This window comes from Rhinolophus ferrumequinum, chromosome 24 (assembly GCF_004115265.2).
Source record: "Rhinolophus ferrumequinum isolate MPI-CBG mRhiFer1 chromosome 24, mRhiFer1_v1.p, whole genome shotgun sequence".
In the NCBI taxonomy this organism is placed as follows: Eukaryota; Metazoa; Chordata; class Mammalia; order Chiroptera; family Rhinolophidae; genus Rhinolophus; species Rhinolophus ferrumequinum.
Window position 1 is genome coordinate 28,430,301 of NC_046307.1, and position 13,112 is coordinate 28,443,412.

Consider the following 13,112-nt stretch of genomic DNA (forward strand, 5'->3'; position numbering starts at 1 on the left):
TTATGTTATATTATATTATATTATATTATATTATATTATATTATATTATTATCTTATATTATATCCGGTCTTATATTAAAATAAGATCGGGTCTTATATTAATTTTTGTGCTCCAAAAGACACATTAGAGCTGATGGTCTGTCTAGGTCTTACTTTTGGGGAAACACGGTATTGACATTAAATCTTGTGAGCAGACAGAGGGAGCACATACTAAGAAGTTATCAGAGGTGGTGAAACTTCAGCTGCGCACGAATTCTGACATAAGGGGTAATAGATAGCAGCCAGGCAGTGCTTGCCCTCCACTGAGAACTACTTCATTAGAGTTTTCCATACATTACCCCACAATAACCTCCTGATGTAGGTGACGGTATTTCTCCTTTTTCTTTTTCCTTTAGATGAGAACCTTTTGGTGCAGAGAAAATAAGTTGTCCTAGATCCCACGGCTAGCGAGTTTCACAGCCAGTGTCAGTAGAACACACCTTTGTCTGATTCTACAGACTGCTTTTCCCACCTGGCCTTCTTCCTTAGAAGTAGAAGCAAAATTCAGAAAGGTTACTTTTCTTTGTTCTCAGTCAGTGTGTATGTTTGGGGGTGGGGGAAGGTGGTGGTGACAAAAATGGAACCACTCAAGCAAATAGCATTTCCTCCACTTAATAGCCTTTTTGCCTGATATTAAGTTACGGGTCAGGAAAAATGGAAAAGTTCTTTCTCTGTCTAATTCAGCATAGGAAATCATTATGCAGAGGCTCTGTTGCCTCCTTCAGAATAAAATGTAATGTGACACTTTGGGTTTAACTTTCAGAAGTATACGGCCAAATTTTTCTGGGTTTGTTGATATATATTGTCTTCCAAATTGTCTGCACTCGATTACCTGATTGGAGATGCTCTGCTCCCAAATGGCACAGAGTTCATCCTCCAAGTTTCTACAAGAGCGTTCTGGGCCTGTTCGTCAGATACCTTGCTACTTCTAAAAACGGAAGGATCTTTAAGAGGTGCAATGAGTTTTGGTAGTAAATCTAAATCCATTTAGGTGGTAAATCTAAATCCATCAAAAATAAGTTCTTTAGCTCTCTGATGAAGTGAGTATAGAGAATGTGAGAGGTATATAAAATGTATTCTTTCTTAGGCATTACGCAGCTATAGAATTAAAGAATTAAAATTCTGAGTATATCTCTAAACAATATTACAATATTATTTGGCATATATTAGACCAGTTCAGATATTAGATCTTAATTTGTGTTTAAGAATAAGCTTTCAGCTTTATTACATTTTTAAGCAACCCCTCGTATATGTCGTCTACCAAAAGATAGGTTAGAATGACACTTTTCGTGTCTTTTGTTTACTAAATTGGAGTGTCAGGATAATAAATGCTGTGGTTGGAGTATGTGTGTATTTCATTTCTCTTAGGGAATTCTGTACTTCAAGGGCTTTCCTCTTCAACATTGCAGATAAAACACGACATCACAATCTTTAGTGAAAGAGACACTTTCTCCTTCAAGATGCCTGTTCAGCTGTTCCACAGCTGAAGAGCTGGGAAGACTTAAATTACATTCTTTTTCCTGCCATTAAAAGGGAACGGGGGGAGGATGGGAGGACGAGAGACTTGCATCTGGTTCAATTTCTTTGCCAAATTCTTCATTTAATTGTTTTGTAATTTGAAGAAAACCGCAAATGACAAGATGAAATTGCTAGGAATATAAATACAGAATTTAATTGTTCATGTCAGGATCTCAATTCCCAAACCATGGTAATCCGAGTCCCAGTTTTCGGACCAACAAACAAGAAAAGCATTGGAGGCTGCTGCTGAGTTTACTGAGCCTCCAGGATTCTGCCTCTCCCCACCACCCCCACCAAGGTCACATGACACCTGCAGTCAGAGAGAGAAAAGGAAGAGGGAAGTTGCCTCCCCTTACCTCCGTAGATTTGATCCCAACAGCTGGGATCCAAGACAGGTTTCCTCGAGAAAAACCATTCCATCAAGCCCACGAGCCAAAATAAACCAGCCGCTAAGTGCTAAACACTTTACTGATGGACTACAAATTCATAGCCTCCTTGATAACAATGAGGTTTCTCCAGGAGAGGTGCCTTTGCTTTGATTCACCACGTAATCTTTCCTGGACCAAGAGGCACCCTTGCCTAGTTGGGTTTCGTCCTGCTTTCAAATTAGGAAATGTGTGTTACTCTTAGCCACCAAGTTTGTTTCTCTTGTTCTACTGCTTAGCATATAGCATATAGTGTCGCATCTACAGTACATGCTTAATTCATACTTGTTGAATAAATCTGTTTGATGAGCAAATGCACAATAGAATGAGCCCTAGGATTTTATAAAGCAGTTGAGTAGACAAGCCCCTCCATTCTCTGTGCTGTGTTCAAGTCTTATGAAGTTTCCAAATGCTAGCTTCCTAGATCTGTATCTCATTCCTTTAGAGCTCTGGTTTTGGCTACGTTAAAATCTAACAAAGTAATTAAGGCTAAGATGCTGTTGACTTAAAATGCTTTAAGTTGCCATCCAATCCAGACAGTTTCCTTTTTACCAGCCTGATTTGTAGTCAGGACTCTCCGGGCCTATTATAGAATCAAAGGGAGACGGTGCTGGGCGATGGAAACACCTCTACGCGTCTGCAGGCCAATTGATCACTTTCTTTGAATCTGAACGTTGAAAGTGGGATTTGTTTCTAATCTTATTTCAAAGTACGATTTTATAAGATAGTGTGCGGGAATGATTGGTTATGCTGTACAGTGAAGGGATTTTAATTTCTTTTATATAGACATATTCATAAAGTCATAGAACAAAAAACGAAATGAGTCACAAGAGAGAAAAATCTAGTTACGTAAGTCATGTGTATAATTAGGAAAATATATTATGAAAGGTACTTGTTTATCCAGATCTTTGTGAGATTTTAAAGGAAAGTGAATTCTATACACATACTTTAAAATACTTTTTTTTTTCAATAACAGATAATAGATGTGATGTATTACTTGGAGAGATATGGAAGAGTCTTAAAATGTAAATAAGTATTCTTTTGCCCCAAGAAAACTATACTCACAAGTTTTCTCTTTCTGATAATTGTAGAAAAATCCAGGCAAATCTTAGCTGTCCATCCAATGTAGTTCATATTATTGTGTTTACATTGAACCTCACCAATCTATCAAAAACCTTGCTTTTATCATGATGAGTGGGGGGAAGGTCTTTTCTTCTCTCAATAATAAAATCTCTACTTTGATAGCTACCTTATTAAGTTTTTCACAAACTTTAACTTTTAAGGATATCAAATACTGTTGTAAAAAATATTGTTAGGAATGAATGGTGTAGTTCTGGCTTTAGGACTCAAATGAATGAGAATAATGGGGTCCTATATTCTTGAGTTGCACTGCAATGATTTCCATAGATTTTTTTTATAAAATTTTATCATGTAACCACTTATTTGCTTCTCAGTTCCTCCCAATATACCATTATGTTGAGAATCGTTGCCATAAGAGATGTTACGAAGACGTCCTCCATGTAGCTTTTCCAAATTAGACCCCTTAGCCACCCTTCCCTGAAAAGTCTTCAGATAGAAATAATTGGTTTATCTTTGGTGATATATTCTATGGCAGGGCAGTAGTCATCTTGAGGTGTCTTTATAAATACAGAGAGATCTACTCCCATATTATTCTAGAAACTGCCTGCCCCTTTCTCTCTCTATAGGCATGGACTCAAGTAGCCATTTCTGTAATGAATGACTATACCTTCACTGGCAGACTGGGCCAGAGCTGGGTCAGGTTGTCTGTGGGGTGAGAAGTCAACATGTAGACTCAAACTGGGAAAGACCAGATTCAACCAGGTGTGCCAGAGACACAGAGAAACTGAAGAATGAAACAGGCACACAGAGACAAGAATTGAGAGAAAGGGTAAGATGGAGACAGTTCCTTCCAACTTCCTACTTCTAACTGCATCCTGAAGTCCAATCGATTCCTGCCCTTGAATACTATGAGACACCTATATATATATATCCCATAATAAATTCTTTTTTTTTTTTTGGCCTTAAACTGACCAGGAACTAGTTTTTGTCACGTGTCACCTTAGTGTCTCAGTGAATTCAGGTGATGTGCCCTTGAGAGGTTTAGAAAATATTGGCCTGATCTCCCCATTTGCCTGCATGTTCTTCTTGGACCAGGAGCTAAGCCTCCCACTTCTTTTTGATGTTCCCGTAGCCTGGTTCAGGGATGTGTCTTCAGCGTGTGCTGCTGCAAACTGTCACGTGGGGAGGGAAAGAAGGGGCGTTAAGACTCAAGGATTTCTCCCTACGTCCCAATCTCTCTGGGAACCATCTCAGCTCTTCCTAGCTTTCTTGGGGGAGGATTCAAAAACTATGCTCAACTTGATATTCTCACGCTTCTCAATAACAAGTTTGTATATGAACATATTATATATAATTTTTAACTAGGACGTTGGTGGGAATCTTCCAGCAGATATCCTGATGACTTCAGTGCCAGCTGCCAATTACCAAAGCTTTGTTTTGAATAGAGTTAGTTACACTGTGTGTAGAAGCCAACTTTCCTTTGTTGTCATTCATATTTTATAGTTAGATTTTAGATTTGCTTCAAGCTTGGTATTTTGAGAAATTGCACCCTTAGATTTAGCAGAAGTCTTGCGACCCACTTATCCCTGCTGTCACCCATCGACTTTTGACTGCTATTTTCACTGAGGTGGCTACATTTTCTTCAGTGTCATGGTAGGAGGGGATAGCTGGATTTGTGTGTGTGCGTGAGTGTGTGTGTGTGTGTGTGTGTGTGTATTTTAAATTAACTTGGTCTCATATTTTAAAGCTATTCATTCTCTCTTCAATGAGCAATCATGTTTGATCATTTAGATTAGTGGTTCTCAACCTATAGATTGCATCAAAATTACCTGAAGTCCTTGTTAAAACACATTTCTGGATCCCACTCCAGAGTTTCTAATTCAGTATATCTGGGGTGGATCCTAATAACTTGTGTTTCTAGTATGTTTCAAGGTGATGTTATTGCTGCCAGTTGGTACCACACTTTGAGAACCACTGTATAGAGCATGAAAGGAAGAACTGCTCTTGGCTTTCTTCAGGTGTTACTGAAACCACCAACTTTTGATCTTCTTCAACCACTAAACTACTAGTATTATTATACAAGATCCACCTGGCTAAATTTTATTGAATGTCCTTGGAATTACCATGCTCCAACTCAAGGATTAGTTAGGGATTTCCAGAGAAACAGAGCCAATAGGGTGGAGATACACACAAACACACACACACACACACACACATGCACACACCCCACACACACACATTGTCTGTGTGGTGAGAAATATATATGTGGAATTGGCCCATGTGATTATGGAGGCTGAGGAATCCCAATATCTGCAGTTGGCCAGCTGGAGACCCACGAGAGCCAATAGTATAGCTCTAATCTGAATCTGAAGGCCTAAGAATCAAAAAGGCCAATGGTGTAAGTTCTAGTACAAGTGAAAGAGAAGACCAATGTTCCACCTCAGGCCATCAAGCAGAAGTTCTCTCTTACTCAGCCTTTTTGTCCCACGTAGGTCTTCAATTCGTTGGATGAAGCCCACCCACAAGAGAGGAGAAAATCTTCTTTACTCCGTCTATCAATTCAAGTGTTAGTCTCTTCCAAACTTTCTCACAGATATACCCAGAATAATGTCAGACCAAATTTCTAGGCACCCCATGGCCTAGTCAAGTGAACACCTAAAATTCACCATCACAGGAGCCATTGTTTTCATTTATTTGATCATTAAAGCCAGAGTGACATGATTCATTCTCAACAGTACTTCCTAATGTAGCAATTGATATCATTCAAAATTAAAGTTCATGAAAAATGTAATAAGGTAGATATCAAAATAGGACTCTTCATGTTGAGGAAAAATAAAGACCTATTTGTTTCTGTCATGATGAAACCAAGATTTTCTATGTGTATTGTAGACATTTTTATGTTGATTATAACCAATTCAAGGCTATTGTGAGAATTACGTCACTCTTCTTTATGAAGGAAAAACACTGTATTTTCTTAAATAGGAGAGAAAAGTGTGGAGTTGCTTCTAGTTTACCAGAAATTTCACTGACCCTCAACCTACTGTATGCATGACCTTCACTGATGCGCTGTTGAATTGTGTCTAATTAAATGTTTCTCTCTCCTCATACTCTTTATTTTGTGGGGTAGAGGAGGCTTTGAGGGGTCAAAATATGGCTTGCCTTTGGGAATATGTTGTGAGTGTGAACATTCTGGGTGTAACGGAAGAAAAAAGGCTGAGATCTACTGCCTTGCATGACCGACGACCACTTCTCTCCCCTTGGGTTTTACCAGTTATTACTAGGAATCATAACTTATTCTGGGTGATCAGTATGTCCCCATCAGGGACATGGCAGGCTTGTTGGGCAGCATCAAAATACACACAATGGGTCTTTAACAGTATCACAGATGATAAAAGAGGTAGGAATAGATGAAGTCCCAAGTTCTACAACCTAGAGCTATCGCCTTGCCAAAGAAATGACAGACCTGGGAGCTGGAGGTTACGAGTGAGGCGAGGGAGATGAAGAGTCAGGACTGTGAGTTGGAAGTTGCCAATTGACACTTCAGTCTAACTGATGCTGAAGAACATGTGAGGCAATATTCCAGGTGCAGCAGTCTACTTCTAAAGAGAGCAAGAAAGGCTCGATAAGCTCTAGTCATTCACTCATTCGACAAAGAGGTATTAAGAGTCTCCCGTGTGTCAGGCGCTGTGCTGGGCACTGGAGATCATGAAATGAACAAGCCAGACGTGGTCCTCCCTGCCCAGAACTTACACAGTAGCAGGGGAGACCAGTCGGGAAGGATCGATCATCCAGTTAATGATTTAATTCTGCTGTTATTAATAAGAAATACAGAAGTTTGGGCAGTCAGGATAGGCTTCAGGAGGAAGCAAAGCTGTGTAAGCTGAGGCTTAAAGGAATGAAAAGAAATTAATTAGGTTTCGAGGGAAGAGGAAAATGATGGCGTGTGTTTCATAGAGGAAACTGCAGGTATTGAAGTGCCTGAGGGCAAGAAGGAGCAGCAGGGTGTGGGTGAATGGATTCAGGGGCTGGATTTCAGCCGCCACTGACCCCCACCGCCAGGGATTCTTAGGCAGGATATAATCCAAATACCTGTGCAGTGACCTGGGTGCTGGATAGGATGGCAAATTCTTTTTTCTCATTTTGTTTGGCCTCTCAGTTTTATGTCATACCAATTCACCACTGCCTTCTTGAAACACTTTCTATCTCTGGGTTTCCATGACCTTATCTTCTTTTTACTTACACTAGTCCTTCTTTCTCAGCCAGCCTTCATAGGATGGCATGTCTCAAGGTTTAATCTTCAGCCCTCCTCTCTTTTTTATTCACACACTCCCTTGGTGGTCTTTTCTGGACCCAATGCTTTGAATCTCAGTATGGGGATGATGTCTTCATTGTTATCTCCAGCCCTGAATTCCCCTCTGAGCCCCACATTCTTGTATTCTACTGCTTATGTGGCATCTCTACTGAGGCATTTAATACACATCCCCTCAAACATAGCATGAATTAAACATAACTCTTCATTTACCCCCAAACGCAACCTATGTCTCTCTTATCTCCCCCATCTCAGGAAACGGCACGTCATTCACGCAGTTACTTGGGTCAAAAACCTAGTAGTTATATTTGATTCTTCTCTTTCGTTGAACTGACAGTCACCGCATCAGCCAGTCCAATCAACTCTACATCTAAAATATATTCCAGATCGTTGCTACTTCTCACTATCTCTGCCTCTCCCGTCTTAGCCCATACCACCATCACCTGGTATCCAGAGACAGGCAAAGCCCTCCCCTGGAGGATCGGTATGCCCCTGCTTCTACCTTGCCCTCCAAAATCTGTATTCCATGAAAAGATTAGAAGAGTCTCTTCCTTGCTTACAACTCTCTACTGAATTCCTATTTCAGTCAAAATAAATGCTTATCGTCGTCTACAAGTTCACGTTTACTCTGTCTCCTGACTACCTGTCCATAGCCCCCAACTCCCCCTCCTACGCTTCTCACCCACCAAGATTAAGTCACACTGGTGTCTTGTCATAGCGCGATCGTATGAAAGAGTAGACAGTTCCTAGGCCTCGGACCATACCTATATTGGAAACCTAGAAAAGCCTGTGGCTGATATAGTAGCTCATTGGAAGGGGGGTGGGTATTGAAAAGAACATGGGCGCTATGGGTCAAGGGACCTGGATTTGAATCCTGTCTCCAGTTTTGGCTATGCCACCTTACAAATATTTCTCATGCTGGGTCATCCATGATGCTATAGTAATCATACCACCTGCCCTGAAGTTCCTTAGTAAGGATTAGCGCATGTACAAAAAGGCACACTATGAAATCTGGCACGAGTAGACGTTCAGTGAAACTCACTGTGTGTGGCAGCGGGACTGATATTATGGGTGTCACTGGAGCTATGAGAGTACCAGGCCTCACCTTGTCATTTGTCTTCCTCGCCCTTGTATGTTCTCTTCTTGAATGACGTTTGCTATTTCACGGCCCTCCTTTCCCTCAAAAGTTTATTCCAGACTAACCCTTCCAGGCCCTTCATCTTATACTCCAGCCTCTCTCTGCATCTCTCTCATCTCCTATTCATGGAGGTATACACTCATTGACTTGTACATTCAATATACTCATCAAATATTGATTGAGTGCTTACTCTGTGCCAGATTTTAGGCCTCAGCAACAAACAATACCACTTGAAGTTATCATATTGGGTCAATCATTTAAACTTGTATGTAAATAAGGGTCAAGATTAGTACATTTAAGGGGTAAGAGCCAAGCCTCATGGCTTAGTACATACGAGTACATATAACAAATACTGAATAAATATTTAATGACTTGGAAGATTGCCTAGTAGAGTAGAATACGGGGGATTTGGAGCTCGATAGACCTGGGTTCAAATCCTAGAGTTACCACTGGTTACCCATGTGTCCTGAAACACATCTTTTCCACTTTATATCTCTCCCACCAACACCACTGACACCTTTCTAGGCTCTAAGGTTCAGCTCTGGGACACCTCTCCTGACCCATCTCACTACAAATTACTCCTTGTCCTCTGCACTTCTAGAACCCTGGCTTACCTCGGTCTTAGTACTAACCACACCTGGGATTACATGTCTGTCTCCACACCCAATTTTTAAGCACCTGCCTGGAGGAATAGAAAAAAATCACATTTGTGTTTCTCTCTCCAGTCTCTAACACAGCACACACAGTGGCCGGTGAATGTCTAAACTGGTTCCAGTGAAATGTTCTCGCTTTCCTTTTTACATTGCCCCATTCAGTTTGCACACTCTTCATTTGCCCTGGTGCATTAGTTGTTTTGGAGGCATCGCTGAGACATTATTTGAGTGTTTGACCTTCCTAACTAGAATCGCAGCTCTCCAAAGCAGGGCCCCCATCTTTCCCTCCGTGTTTATCACACCTGCTGACCTGTGCTCGGCTCTGGTCTGTGTAAATGTCCCCTGTCCATATTGTTGACTAAGTGTTGAGCAAGTAACTCTCCAAATGTTAAATCCTTTTAGGAGGTCAGCAAAATCCCTATTTTGCCATTTTCCTTGTTCTTTGAGGACAAAAGAATCCCCCTAGACTTTCTTCTATTCTGTTCTCTTGCCATCAGCCCCAGATGACCTCCTCGAAGGCACAGCCTCTGTAGGTAAAAGGTATTTGTTCATCTTTATGAATGTCAGTCTCTTGACATTCATGGTAAATAGACAAGTTCTCAGTCTCTTGACATTCATAGCAAATAGACAAATCCTTCTGTAAATGACAGTGGTACCCAGCATCACATTAAAAACTCTTGGGGATAAACACTCAAGGGTAGTTGTGGTTCAGGCTCAACTTTCAAAGGCTTTTAAATGTGCTTACCTACCAAAAAAATGTATATACCGTCACCTGTTACAGCCTCAACAGCAGCATTTTGAGAGCACTCATCTATATTTAAACTTGTTCTTGCTTAGTCAGGAGTGAAGACGGTGCCTGCCAGCCTTTCCAAACAGCAAAACACAGAAGCTTCCTGTATAATAAGCACATCTCACGAGGGCTGCGTCTTTGGTATTCGCTACCTCATTGGTTTGCCAGATGATGCTGACCTTATTCAGCATCGAAGTCCCCATGTCAGTAACGTTTTCCCCAACCCTCAACAAACCCAAGGGCTGTGGTCCTCCCGGTGGGTCATTTAAGCAACAACCTGTTCATTGTTCATTATTGCATTAGCAAATATTTACTGGGTATTCACTATGACTTGAGCAGCTGCTACTACTTCACAAGTAGAGTGGTGTAATGGTTAAGAGCACAGACTCTGAAACTAAATTACCTGGGTTCAAGACCCAGGTGTCCCACTTATTCACTGTGGAAATTTGGGGCAGCTTACTTAACCTCTCTCTACCTCAGTTTCTCCATTAGTCAAATGGATTGTTGTGAACATTGAGTTAACATCTAATGTGTTTAGAACTGGTTCATAATGGCTGTTGTTAGTATTATTACTATGCCCATGGCCTTGAACAACTTCTTGGAGATACAGTGATGAACGAACTTGCTGAAGTTCTTGCTTAGAGTCTAATGTGAGAAATTTAAAAAATAGTTATCCTTTTTATTGTATACAGTAATTACAAGTGAAGATAAGCACATAGAGGAAAGGAATGCAGGAGAGGAATATGAGGGCATATTCACAAAAGAACCTGGCCTAAGCTTGAGTATTAAGTCTGTGCTCTGCATAATCTGGAAGCATATACCAAGATTGCAAGATTCCAAGTGGAGCTAGGAAGTGGCAGCCCAGGAAAGAATGGGGCAGAAGAGCTATAAATGGTCTTTCAAACCATGTTAAAGATTTTGGTCTTTATCCATTTGGGAATAGGAATTCATCAAGACATTTTAAACAGGTGGGGACCTGGTGTTTGATTTGTGTTTGAAATGACGACTCTGGCTGCATCTTAGAAAATGGTGCCAGAAAATAGATATGATGAGACTGCTTAAGTGACCGTTTTAATGATGAAGGCAAAAGATGAAGGTAGCTTGGATTACAATGGTGTAGGTATTGATGGAGATAAATAGACTGGATTCTTCTCATGTTACCTGGTATCTTCTACCCTTGGAATACCAGCTCTGCCTTTGCCCAAGGTGATGGAGTGGTTTATTTTTGTAAATCCTCTACTAGATTCTAAATATTACCAGATCTCCTAATGAGAGTCACAGGCTACCAATTGATGTTAAAATATTCAAAAATTATTTCCTAGATGCATGGGCTCCTCTGGTGGTGCTAAGAAGCCAAAAAGTAAATTCGTGGTCAGGGAGAAGAGAAGGAAGGGAATGTTGAAAGAAACTGTAAATTCTCTTGTCATGAAATAAAAATAAAAGTGCTCCAACAAAGTGTGTCAGCCATGACTTTTCCAAGGATGGATGAGTTTTATGGGAGGTACACAGCTCTTTGGCACCTCCAGTGGAAAAGCTCATCTTCCTGGATATGGTGAGACTTTGCTCTTGCACGAAAGCACATCTTGGCTAATGATTCACAGGCCTGTGTTGACAGTTTTCAGATAGAAAACTTTCAAAGACAGGGGTTTGGAATATGGGTCTTAGCCAGAGGGCCTGATGCAGGAAGAAAACATTTGGTATTAGATTGGAATTTTCCCATTTACTACCAGGAAATGGAGACAAGATAACAACTCTGATGGTACAAGATGCTGAAATGATGAGGGAGAAAGGATAAATAGCTTAAACCTTGTTTAGCTCTGTTATATACTAGGTTCTTTACCAACCTGGTGCTTATTTAATATTCATGACAACACTGGGGTATTCGGTGCTATCTTTATTTTTCAAATGAAGACACATAATCAGATCTCTAACACTTGTAGCAAGATGTGTTAGTAAGTTACACTGAAATTCAAGGATGAACCTAAAACACATATATCTCAGTTCTTGGTTCTAAATTTCAACCCTGTACCCTTTTCTTTTTATCTTTTTCCTGTTCTATATTAATGAGGAGATATGTCTCTCTTCCTCTATAAATCATATAAATTATACAATTAATAAATCATATCCTTAATTTTAGCCATTTCACTCTTATCTGCATTGTTAGTGATTAAATATTTTTTTTAAATCAACTTAATTGTTTTAGACTTGGTTTCACCCTAAACATAGAAGACATGAGATTGGTAGTATTTTTTTCTCTATATGCATTAATATAAATGCATAACTATTCTTCCCATTTACCATCCAAATTGATCGTCCATTAGATCCATGATATATGTACTGCATTAGAGAAATTTCTTTAGACGGTGAAAAGGGGCCAACTCTGCCACTTATAGGCCATGTGGCTGCAGTCATGTTCTCTTCCCCTTCTAACATCAGTCTTCCCATCTGCGAAATGGGAAGACAACCTACCACCTAGAGTTCTTATGAGGATTCAGTGAGAGAATCAGCTATAGCTAAAATTTGTTCCGTTCCTATGTGTACCACAGACCACACCATGCCCGCGATGTACATGTTTTCCTATTTAATCCTGACAATGACCCGATGAGAAAAGTACTACATGCATGTCCGTTTTGTAAATGAGGACTCGAAGGCTTTGTGGGCTGTTATGGAATATGCCTGAGGCTCCTCTTTCATCAGGTGGTCAAGTGAGAGCTTCATGCCTGTTCTGCCTGACAGGAAAGCCTATGCTTCTGAGCTCTTACTCTACACCATCAGTGCACCTGGCACAAATAAGCACTCAATACCCATGGACTCCTTTTCCTTTGTTTGGAGAAGCCAGCTCCTGTTGTTCCATCATGGATGCTAGAGCCATCTTCTCTCCCATGACCACCAGTACAGAGCTGGTGCTAAGAGCTATTTGTGGATGACTTCACTGAAGGCTCGAGGACCCCAGTGGACTCACCTCTCACATGTCCCTTGAGGAAGATGATTTTCACATCTCTCTATTGACTCTGGGACAGGCTGGATGTAAGCAGAAACTACATAAGCCTGAAGCACTCACTGGCTGACAACGTTTGAAAATCCAGTGGCCTAGTTTTCCCGTTAGCTGAAGACTTCAATTTCCAAACAGAAACCTTTTATAGGCATTTTCTGTTATGCA